Below are 13,542 nucleotides of genomic sequence, written 5' to 3' on the forward strand. Positions count from 1 at the left end.
ATGAAAAAAGTAAAAAAAAATGCCATTGGGCGGTTAAAAATGATCATTAGACATATGCACATCAAATTATCAGATATTTTATAGAGATTTTAACAATAAGTATAATTTTTTTTTACATTTCTATGGGTTCCGTACCAATGCTTATGCGTTAGAAGGCGGCGCGGCACTTGCGAGCTTTGACATTTCGTCTCTATGCAGTTCAAGCAGTGCGATTGCTTTGAAAAACTAGCTGTAAGTGGAATTCTGTCTTAAGGCAATTAGGGCATCGTGCCTTCAGGCAAATTGCTGGAACTTCCCGTACCAAAAATTATTATTTTTTTAAAAACGATTAACATTTTTGAAAAAATTTTACTTCGAAAAAATTAGATTTTTGAGAAACTATAAATTTGACAAAAAAATACTTTTTTTTGAAAAAAAAAAATTTTTACTTGTAAAAAAAAATTTTTTTTTTGAGAAAAAAATTTTTTTTTTGAAAACAAAAAAATTTTTTGAAAAAAAATGTTTTCTTCATTTTGACATATTTTGGAAAATCTGAACTTTTTTTCAAAGCAATCGCACTGCTTGAACTGCATAGAGACGAAATGTCAAAGCTTGCAAGCCGTCTAACGCATAAGCATTGGTACGGAACCCATAGAAATGTAAAAAAAATTATTCTTATTGTTAAAATCTCTATAAAATATCTGATAATTTGATGTGCATATGTCTAATGATCATTTTTAACCGCCGAATGGCATTTTTTTTTACTTTTTTCATTAGATCTCCGAAACCGCTAGACCTGCCTTCATGAAAATTTGATCAATTCTACATCTTGTCAATACAAGTAAAACGTTTTTTGAATTATTCAAATCGGACGCTCCGTTCTCTTAAAAACGGAGGTACCGTTTTTGGCACTTTTTGCCCCGTATCTTCGGAACGGCTAGACCTGCCTTCGCCAAAAACTAATCAGCACGTCTCCTTGTCAATACGAATCGAATGTTTTTTGAATTACTCAAATCGGTTGTTCCGTGTTCCCGAAATCGTCGACGAAAATTTGTATCCGCACATACATACACACACGTACATACATACATACATACATACATACATACATACATACACACACACACACACACACACACACATACATCCATTTTTTCTAAGGTATGCCAAAATGTTCAAAAACCTCTGAAACGTAAAGATATATAAAAATTTTCATTTTCGATTTTTTTGCGATTACTATAACTTGCCCTACGGGAAGTTAAAAAGTTAAAAATTTTCAAAATATGTTTTAAAAAAATTTTTTGTATTCAAAAAAAAAATTTTTTTTCTCAAAAAATTTTTTTTTATTTAAATAAAAAATTATTTTTTTTCAAAAAAAAAGTAATTTTTTGTCAATTTTATAGTTTCTCAAAAATCTATTTTTTTCGAAGTAAATTTTTTTCAAAAATGTTAATCGTTTTTAAAAAAATAATAATTTTTGGTACGGGAAGTTCCAACAATTTGCCTTAAGGCACGATGCCCTAATTGCCTTAAGACAGAATTCCACTTACAGCTAGTTACCTTTTATTTTAATTATTATTAATTGTTAATAGTTTTGTTCTTATATCAGCTCTGTAACAGAGTCATTTTGACTCTGATTGTTATAATTAAATATAATAACTAGTGGGGTGTACGGCATCGTGTCTTAAGGCAAATTGCTGGAACTTCCCGTACAGTAACGAAATGTTCGAGGAATATTAAATGTTTTCAAACAGACTATTACAAATAAATACTGTAACTTTGTCTAATATTTATAAGAATTATATAAACTGAATTGCAAAGTTGAAATTATTTGTTTAAAGTATATTAGAACTTTAGTCAGAATTAAAAATAAAATCTGATTTATTTTCGATATACAAACAATTTTTTTTTGAAAAAAAAATTGAAAAAAAAAAATTATTTTGAAACAATTTTTTTTTCCAAAATCAATTATTTCATTAAAACAAGCAGAAAGTTTTTTGAATCATTCAAATTGGACGCTTAGTTCTCTCAAAAACTGCCATTTTTTCACATTTAGATCTGTATCTTCGAAATGGCTGGACCTGCCTTTGCCAAAAACTAATGAGCACATCTCCCTATAGATAGGAATCGAATGCTTTTTGAACCATTCGAATCGGTTGATCCGTGCGCCCGAAAACGAAAAAATGCGGACGTACAAAACACACACAAACACATCAATTTTTTCTGAGGTATGCCAAAATGTTCAGAAACCTTCAAAACGTCGAGAAATGCAAAGATTTTCATTTTTGATTTTCTGTCCATTACTATAACTATGCTACAGGAAGTTAATTATATTAAAAAATTTATGCTATTTAAATTATTAGTACCTGATTTATACTTCTTCTTGATTTCCCTGAATTTTGAATAATATTAAGAATAAAGCACAGCAATATTTACTTACAAAATTATTTTTTTAAAATTAGGTGTTCTAAGATTTTTTTATTAAATACATCTAATATGCAAAACATACATTCTAAAAATTTATACCACATATGATAAATAACCATAACTATTATTTTAAACTAAAATAATAATAATTATGTGGCTATTTAATCACAATACAAGCTTAAAAAAAATATAAATGTGGTGGAAAATTTCCGGTAAATTGAAATTAAGATATTAATTTTTAACTAATGTTCCTGTATAAAACTAGGTAGCAATTAATTGGAATACCAGAACATATTTTTTGTCACAAAATCTATCAAATTAATTGTTGTATTATTATTAACTAAACATTTGAAATTAGTTTTTTGTTCACAATCTACATCATAAATTGATTACTTCGATAAAGTTATCTTTCAAAGCACAGGTTTTCAAACTATTATATGTCGTAGACTCTTTGTGACGTTTTACGATTTGAGATAGTTTCCTTATACTGATTTTTTATAAATTCCTCATTTACTTTACAGATTAGTATTAAAATTTTTGAGTAAATACACATGTTAAATTTACACTAGAATTATATAAATATATTACATGTTCAAATTAACAAAATAAAATGAGTCGTAAGTAAATGTTTTTAATGGATAGAAGGTGCCAAAATCTCGATATTTTGAATAAATTATTAAGTAAAATAACAACACTATTATAATGTTGAAATTTTATATACATATTGTTTTAGTAATAAATACAATTTATTTTAAAAACTATGGGCTATTTAAATTATTAGTTTTTAAATTATATTTCTTCCTATTTTCATCTAATTTTTAATAATGATTATACATCACAGAAATATTCACTCAAAAAACAATTTCTTTACATAAGTTTTCTGTTCATTACATACATAATAAATGAATTTTCTTCGATAAAATTCTCTTTTAAAGCACAGGTTTCCACACTTTTTAATGTCGCAAATGCATTTCAATGTTTTTGGTTTTTTAAATAGATTCTTAATTCACCTAATGTTTTGTATAAATTATACAACACCGTGTAATATAATATAATATAATATGTTATAATATAGTATGATAAACCGTGAAGTTTAGTACAACTATAAACTATATTTACCTAAATTTATATATCCGATCCATAGGCATCATGATGAGGTCTATGATCTGATCATATAAAATATAATCAAAAAGTATTTCTTATTTTACTTACAATGAGACCATGCATATATATTCATCAGTATTATTTATAAATCTATATATAGACCAAAAACAGTTTTTAAATCAAAATAGCTTGAAGTCTCTACCAAACATATTTTTATAAAATAAGAATTAACAAAATGATTATTTATATAATGTTAAACTCAATTCTATTTAAAATTTTTAGAATGTGTTAACGTTCTTGTTACCTTTTATATTTTTTATTAAATATTGTTTTTATTCACATGTAACATTTTACCTGACAGCGCTAAAAAACAGTTCCAAGAATTAAATAATGCAATAAAAAATTATACATGATTTATCATTTTTTTGGGGTGTCATGATCCGATGACAGATATGATAAAATCTCAGCAGCGGATTAGAAATTTCGTTGGTAGCATTTTTGAATATTATTTTTATAACTAAATTCGGTGGTGATACTTTTTTTGTTTTTGATTGTTAGATAATATATGCTATTCACAATCTGGCAATCGTATCTTTGATGACATGGGAAATACTTCATCGTTCTTTTGAAGTCCTGTCTAATTCATATTCAGTTCCTGCCACATAATCCATAAAACAGTAGACGTGCCTTTACATTGGATAATAAAGAAAAAAGTCTTAGGAAATATTTCTAGGAAATCTAAATTTTAGAAACTTGGTGTTAATTTAATTAATGGTAATATTTACGTGTAAATTGTAATGCATTATTATAGAGTATGAGATTCTTGTAGAATCTCTGACCATGCCTTAACCATCCATTGATTCTATTCTAATTATTAGAAATAAGTGAAGATATTTTTATACAATAATTGTTATTTTTATCATTATTGTTAATAGAAAAGAACTAAGTAAAATTACTCAGATACAAATATAGGAAACATGATTTTTTATTTAACCATCGCTCTCTTCCAAGTATGGTTACTAAAGACTATTTCCGCCTAACGACATGATGATTTTTATTTCTATCAGTTACCCAATTTGGCTAATAAAATTTTAAGTTACGTCCCCAAAGGTAATTCAAGTATCTTCTTTATATAAAAATTCATTGATGTATATATCCCTAATAAAACGATCAATAAATTCTCTCAATGCTACCGCAAAACCTATGTCATGCTCTAATGCTCTAAAATACAATTGGGAATTGCATTATTATATTACTATTATAACCTGTCGATAAAAAAGAAGCCCGTTCGAGTATTCTGCAGATCAGAAGCGGACAACCTTTTCTAGCTTATTGCATTTTTCATTAACTTTCCGTAAGTTATTGTAATCGTCCAAAAATCGAAATTGAAAATTTTTACATTTCTTCACGTTTTGAAGGATTCTGAACATTTTGGCATACCTCAGAAATAATGGATGTGTGTGTGTGTATGTATATATGAATACAAATTTTTGTCCACGTTTTCCGGCGCACCGATCAACCGATTCGAATGGTTCGAAAAACATTCAATTCCTATTGATAGGGAGATGTGTTGATTAGTTATTGGCAAAGGCAGGTCCAGCCGTTTCGGAGATACGGAGCAAAGAGTGGAGAAATTAGAAATCGAGTTTGAGAAATTGGAGCATCCAATTTGAATGATCCAAGAAACATTCAATTTGTAATGACGAGGAGAAGTGGTGATTAGTTTTTGGCAAGTCTAACGGTTCCAGAGATACATGAGCTAAATGTGCAAAAAATAGCACTTTTTGAAAGAATTAAGCATCGGATTTGAATGATACAAAGAACTTTCTGCTTGTTTTAACAAAATAATTGCTTTTGAAAAAAAAAATTTCATTTTTTTTTCTTTTTTTTTCAAAAAAATTTTTTTTTGTATCAGATTTTTTTTCAGATTTTAATTGTAATTCTGACTTAAGTTCTATTATACTTTAAACAAATATTTTCAACTTTGCAATTTAATTTATATAATTCTTATAAATATGAAACAATGTCACAGTATTTATAATAATCTACATGAAAACATTTAATATTTCTCGAACATATTTTGTTACGGTACGGGAAGTTCCAGCAATTTGCCTCAAGGCACAATGCCATACACACCACTAGTTAGAAAATAAACTCAAATGTTATTTTCTGAAAATTGATGAACAAATACTTGTTGCAGCTTTTATAACCATAAATCAAGTTCATAATCAGTTAATTTTTAATAATACAAATTTATGCAAATCTAAATATTTTACAACTTTTACTACTAATAATAACAATTAATGCTAATACTAATACTAATGGCATTAGATGACTATGCGTCAATTCGATTTACTCTAAAAGAGAAATATAAAATTTGCTAATTTGGGTTGCAAATCTTTGTAACTTTTAAAACCCACGATTAATTCAATCGATTACAAAAATTTATTGTAGTTTCTATATATTTTAAATTAATTGTGATAATATAAAAGATGCATATGAGAAATTTACATGAAATTAAATAATTTACAGCATTGTTCAATACAAAATACTCTGCAAAATTTGGAATACTTACAGACATATTGTTATAAAATATATCAAATATATATAATAATTTTTATTCCTATATAGCTTATAATAGTACAAAAATACATAATAATTCAATAAACCTTTTAAAATTTTGTTCCATTATAATATCGCACTTAGTTATTAATTGCGCGTTCATTGTGAATATTAATTGCTAAACTTCATATTTAAAAAAAAATTCAAATGTCTATATGATATTTCAATTTCAAAACAAAATTTGAAAAATATCTTTTCAAATAATAATTATGATCAGCCCCCAATTCTAGTTTCCGGTCCATTATAAAAATAAAGGTAGAAATAGGTTCACCTCCTCTGTTATAGATTGTGAGCAGCGATTTAAAAGGTGGCTATGATCTCGATTGAAACATATTTTTTATTGAAACGGATATAGGCCATATAAAATTACAAAACGTTTTATTTCCATTGAATAGGAAAAATATATTATACATGTTATTAGTATTATTGAATTATAGAAAAGAAATAAAAAAACAGAAGATACCGCCGATCGGATTGAGTTGGGAATTGCAGATTGAAACTCGAGAAACGTCTTGAATTTCACATTTTACTTGCAAAAAATATATATCTAATTTATATATATTGTAAAAGATATTTTCTGAAGGATAAAAAATATATATTCTACAGCTTGCTCCTTGTTTTTAGAATATTGTAATATAATAAATATATATTTTTTAATTTATTTTATAATTTTATTTTATACAGTAACTTACATTATTTAACAGGTTCATTTATAAAAATTAATACAATTTATATTTTTTTCCTAGAATCACATGCTTAAAAATTAATTTAAAAGGGTCTCACGGGCGTTTAGGTTAAATGTTTCTTTATGGAATGTTAGCTTAATTTACTACTTGTTACATTTGATTTACTGCTAAAACTGCTAAATTCCGTTATAAAATCGCACAGTTGATTAAGAACATCCAGTAAGAAATTATGTCTTGAACAACATGTTGAAACCCCATGGAGCTTTTTACAAGGAAAGCAATTAATTTATGAAGATCAATTCTCTAACGCTTCCGTCAATCACTAAATCCCAACTGCTAGTGATGAGAAATTGACACAATTCTGTAAAATTCCGAAGAATCGACTTGGATTTTTTAAGCATTACAGATAAATTACTTTTTTTTCTATTTTTTCCAATCTGTCTAAAATCACAATATACATTTTCAATTTAAAATTTATTATATTATTTAAATTTTTTGTTTAGTTACATTTAATACTTCTTTATTCAAAATTTTCAAAATTTATGGATATTATATAATTAACAATTTATATTAATTTTCTAATTATAATACTAGTAGCTATAAGTCTAAAAGTTTTTATATTTCCTTGATAACATACTAGATTATATTCTTCTATTGAGTGATATATCATTAATAAATCATTTCATGATATGAAAAACCCTTTTATTTTAGTTAATGATTGGTAAGGTTTTTTTTAAAATCAAATCATAAAGTTATTATTTACCTTTCGTTGAAAAGGGTCTTATATTTGATAAATTACGTTATTCGACTATCTCATCAATAATAAAAAATATTAGATTCTCTCGTATTAGAAATTGTTGTCTATTAATTAGAGGTAATCAACTGGTATAAGAAATTTTCATATTTTTGTAAATAATTTACAGTTGTACAGTTTTATACTTTTCTTTCATTACAGAATGAAGACTATTGATTAATTAAAAATATGACGAAAATTACTATAACTTACCCTACGAAAAGTTAATAATGAATACATAAGAATGATTCAACATGATAATTTATAATAAATTTATGCAAATTAATAATAATAATTAATAATCATTAATAATGATGAACATAATATTTGTGATTTTGAGTTAGGTATTTTCATGAAATTTATTATGTATAGTTATACAGTAGAATGTTCACTGCTTAAAAATTTAACATTTTATTTTAACATTTCATTTATTTTAACAAGTTCTACACTACATCCAAATAATTAGAAGTAATTTATTAAAATGAGAAAAAAAAATAGTAAGAAAAATATAAACCATCTATTCGCTATATATCTTTTGTTGCATAATTTGTGAATGAGAATAATATATAGGACAAATCATCATCTAATTTTTTATACGGTTTGGTCTAAAATGTAATGTTTTAATGATATATATTTTTATTGGATATGTATGCAATAGTTGCGTATTTTATGTATGATGATAATTTAATGTAGAAATTGCATTAAAAAAATTATACTATTTTTTTCATTATGCAAGTATTAATTCAATAGGACCGACCATATGATTGATATTATATTGATGAAGGCCAATGGTCAAATGGATAAAAACAAGAATTTAACCACTTAGTTCAAGTCTATATTTAAAATTGAGATACTTATACAAGTTTCTACGCTATTCTATTCTGATATGTACTAAAAACAATACTTAGTTTCAGTTCATATTATTATCAAAAGTTTTGAAGGCGCGGATTGAATACAGGAGTAATTGCTATTCTATAAGTAAATTCATTCAATAAAAAACCAAACTAGTGGTGTATGGCATCGTGCCTTAAGGCAAATTGCTGAAACTTCCCGTACTGTGACGACAATGGTCGAGGAATAATAAATGTTTTCAAATAGATTATTATAAATACTGTAACAATGTATAATATTTATTTATAAGAATTATATAAACTGAATTACAAAGTTGAAATTACTTTTTTAAAGTATATTAGAACTTTAGTTAGAATTAAAAATAAAATCTGAATTATTTTCAATATACAAAAAAAAATTTTTTTTTAAATAAAATTGGAAAAGAATATAAAAAAAAATATTTTTCCAAAAGCAATTATTTTGTTAAAACCAGCAGAAAGTTTTTTGAATCATTCAAATCGGACGCTTAGTTCTCTCAAAAACTGCCATTTTTTGCACATTTAACTCCGTATCTTCTAAACGGCTGGACCTGCCTTTGCTAAAAGATAACCACTACTTCTTCCGATCATTACGAATTGAATGTTTTTTAAATCATTTAAATCGGATGCTCCGTTCTCTCAAAATCTCGATGTCTAATTTCTGCAATCTTTGCTCTGTATCTGCATAACGGCTGAACCTGCCTTTGCCAAAAATTAACCAGCACATCTCCCTACCGATAGGAATCGAATGTTTTTTGAACCATTAAAATCGGTAGATCCGTGCGCCCGAAAACAAGATTGAAAAATTGTATCCATACATACACACACACACATCCATTTTTGGTGATGTATGCCAAAATGTTCAGAAACCTTCAAAACGTCGAGAAAAGCAAAAATTTTCAATTTCGATTTTTGGACGATTACAATAACTTACCCTATGCTAAGGTAATAATAGTTCCAAAGATCAATGTATGAAACATTACTATGACTAAAAATAATTGATCGTACAGATTTCAACAATAATCTACTTCATCCTAACAGCCCAAGTCGACAGTCGAAAATGAGTAAATTCTTCAAATTTCGAATAAATTAAGTATTTTTCCCTATTTCATATTATTCTATCACATGTCTCGGAAGCACTTTGCCATCAAGATGCTATTAGATAGAAGTGTTCTGTGATTTTTGGAAGATCAGACTACAAAACACATATATTATGTCCCGATGACAGATCCATATGTTGCACGACTCGCCGCACTCTGCTCGCCTCTTCCTTGCATGCGGAAATGCAACATGTGCACACAATATTATTCCTCTGTCTAGGCATCGAAAACCAATCCCCATAAGCACACAGTGAAAATATAGAAAAAAATATGACATCTTTATAAAAACGGACGTATTCGAGGAATTAAGATATTAGAATTTTAAACAAAAAAGAATTGATATCTAACCTTGACTTTTCAACAAAGTTCTGATTTGGGTTATAAGACAGAAGTGTTAACGAATAAAACGTTATTTCTCTAACATTTTCGTATATGTGTAAATTAATATCAACTTTTATAAATTTACTTCTAATCACTTAGAGAATTTAGCCATACTTACAACATCATTTTTAAATTTTATGCTATTTTTATTATATCCTATACTATATATTTATTATAATATATCATATGCTACATTTATATATCCTATACTATCTAATTTTTTATTATTATTAATATTAATATTTTATAACTGACTTCTTCATTCTTTTTCTTCTTCTAACCTTGCTTCTTCTTCTAATTCTATTCTATCTCAAATGATCAATTCAAATTCTACTTAACTCGGAACATTAGTCATTTATCTTTAGTTATTATCTTCTAACTTCTAATTTTATCCAACTCCTATCTTCTTTTTATCTAGGGCTTTCAATTAGGGCGTGTTCTAATCTATTTTGCTTCTTACTCAACTCAATTATTAAAATTCTTTAAGTTTAATTTAAATAATAATTTTTTTTATGCCAATGCTAGGACTCGAACGGAGTATCTCCAGTGGTACGGATTATTATATCATTATATCACATTATGTATTTATCTTAGTTCTCTTATTAACTTCCTATAGAATAAGTTATTGTAATCGTATTGTAATTGTAATTTTTTACATTTCTTCACGTTTTGAAGGTTTCTGAACACTTTGACATACCTCAGAAAAAATGTATGTGTGTGAGTGTATGTATGTATGGATACAATTTTTCGTCCACGTTTTCGGCCGCACGAATCAATCAATTTGAATGGTTTAAAAAACATTCGATTCCTATTGACAGGGAGATGTGCTGATTAGTTTTTGGCAAAGGCAGGTCCAGCCGATTCGGAGATACGGAGCAAAGAGTGCAGAAAATAGAAATCGAGTTTATGAGAGATCGGAGCATCCGATTTGAATGATCCAAAAAGCATTCAATTCGTAATGACAGGAAGAAGTGGCGATTAGCTTTTGGCAAAGGTAGGTCCAGCGGCTTTGGAGATACAGAACTAAATGTGCGAAAAATGGCATTTTTCAAGCGTCCGATTTTAATGATTCAAAGAACTTTCTGCTTGTTTTAACAAATTAATTGCTTCTGCTTGAAACAAATCGTTTCATTTTTTTTTAAAGAGTTTTTTTTGTATATCGGAAATTATTCAGATTTTTATTGTAATTCTGACTTAAGTCCTAATATACTTTGAACAAATAATTTCAACTTTGCAATTCAGTTTATACAATTCTTATAAATATTAGACATTGTTGCAGTATTTATTTATAATAATCTATTTGAAAACATTTATTATTTCAGCAATTTGCCTTAAGGCACAATGCCATACACACCACTAGTTTATAATAATTATATTGCATAAAATTCTGTAAATTATCAGATCGGTTAGTTAGACGTAGTTGAAACTTTAAAAAACTCAATTAATGAATATTATTATAAAAATCTTATTTGTGCACTATACTTTTTGTTAATGTTATTTTGTACAATAAAAAGAAATTGTACAATCGATGTTAGTGGTGCGTGCTTGTTATATCTATAATAAATAATATTTTTTGCAAAGAATACTATTAAAAATTGACACACTTCATAAAAATATTATTTAATCAAGTTGAAATGTTAAAAAATAGAATAAACTAATTCCATGGCATATATTTTTTTTGTTTATATCTCTAACTAAATAGTTAAGATTATATCATTATCAATAAAATATTGTTAATATTATAACGAATGGGAAAACAACTATTGAGATTATTTTCATAAGGCACCTGGAGAATCAATAAATATTTAATTTAATCAAATTGAGATGTTAGAGGAACAAAAGTTATAAAAAGCAATTTACTCTTATATAAATACAGTAGGAAATTTATCACCTATTAAGGAAAGAGAGTATAGAATTATTTCTATAAGGCAGCTGATTGTACAAGTGAATAAATACATCTCAAATTGAAAAATAAAGAATTAAGTGCTTTGCTCGACAAGATGTAGGATGTTAACACAGCTTACTCAACCGGTAACTAATTTCCTGCAATTTCTCGAGAAACGTTTAGAAATAGAATCGCTCGCCCTTTTAGCGCGAATTATATTAATGTCAAAACGACGTGGTTTTGCTGATATAAATGGGCTCGTTAAATTGACTACCATATACGGATCACCATCGGCTTTGTGCATTAAGGACTAAATGCAAATGCATACCTAACCAAGCCACAAAAATGGAATGGACTCTGATGGAAAGACTTACTCAAATCATTTTACCGATACTAATTCTTTTTTCTTGCTTAGTTTTAAGCTTAAGATATATATTAAACCACGTAAATGGAAACAACTCTGGTAAAAAATCATACTCAAGTATTGTTACAGATACATGATCTAATTGTATTTCTTCTTACCCGGCATCTATTAAGATTGGGCTAAATATTGTAATGAAAATGTAATGAAAATGTTTAATAATACAATAAAATAAATAGTTTAAATTTGAGATGTAGATTTGTTTGTATTTTTTTACGTATTCAGTATTTTGCTGAAGATAACTTTTTTACTTTAAAATAAACGGAAATCAATTTCAATTTAGTATGAAATTATCTTAAATGTGATTTGCACAATGAAGGATCGAATTTTGATATCAAGACAGTTTTGAAAATCCAATTAAAATTATAATAAATTTTCAAGTCTTAGCATTTTAGTAATTTAACATAAAACGTTATAAAGATTTTCAAAATTATCAAAAAGTTTAGTATTTTGTAACATAAAAAAAATAATTTTTAATTTTCCGTAGGGTTAGTTACAGTAATCGCAAAAAAAGTGAAAAGGTTACTAAACAATTTGGCATACCTTGGAAAAAAATGGATCTATGTGTGTGTGTGTTCGGATACAAATTTTCGTCGACAATTTTGGGAACACGGATCAACCGATTTGAAAATTCAAAATCGATTCCTGTTCATAAGGAGACGTGCTAATTTTTTGGGAAAGTCAGATCCTGCCGATTTTTGAGTGAACGAAGCAAAAATATTTCATTTGTATTGTCGAAATAAAAACACTCGTTGATTTTTTTGAAAAACACGTCTAGCGGCTTCAAAGATTCAATAAAAAAAGATCTTTAGACAAATGCACATCGAATTATCAGTATTTGATAAAGATTTTAATAATAAGTGTATTATTTGAATTAAATTCTGAGAAGCACTACTTTGCATGTACTATTCAAATGTACGTTCCAAGTTAGAAATTCTAATTTAGAATATGAATCGATCATTTGGTATCCTCATCAGATCAACAACTCCGATGCTATACAAAAAGTTCAACAAAATATCTTTATTATAAAACACATAAAATTTACCCTGAACGTTTGACCACAAGACTTTGTTAAATGAGTATGGTATATCAACCCTTGCCACACGTAGACTTATCTGTACTATTTTGTTCCTATTTAAACTTTGCAATAATGCTATAGATTGACCACTAATTTTCAACAAACTATTCTCTAATGTTCCTAGGCTATCTTACGCACTTCCACATTTTAACTCTAAAACAGTTATGCAAAGTGATTTCTTTGAAGAAAAGTGTAAA

Source organism: Ctenocephalides felis, unplaced genomic scaffold, assembly GCF_003426905.1.
Source record: "Ctenocephalides felis isolate EL2017-DRISC unplaced genomic scaffold, ASM342690v1 CF-g0.4_SCAFFOLD_01604, whole genome shotgun sequence".
NCBI classification, from domain to species: domain Eukaryota; kingdom Metazoa; phylum Arthropoda; class Insecta; order Siphonaptera; family Pulicidae; genus Ctenocephalides; species Ctenocephalides felis.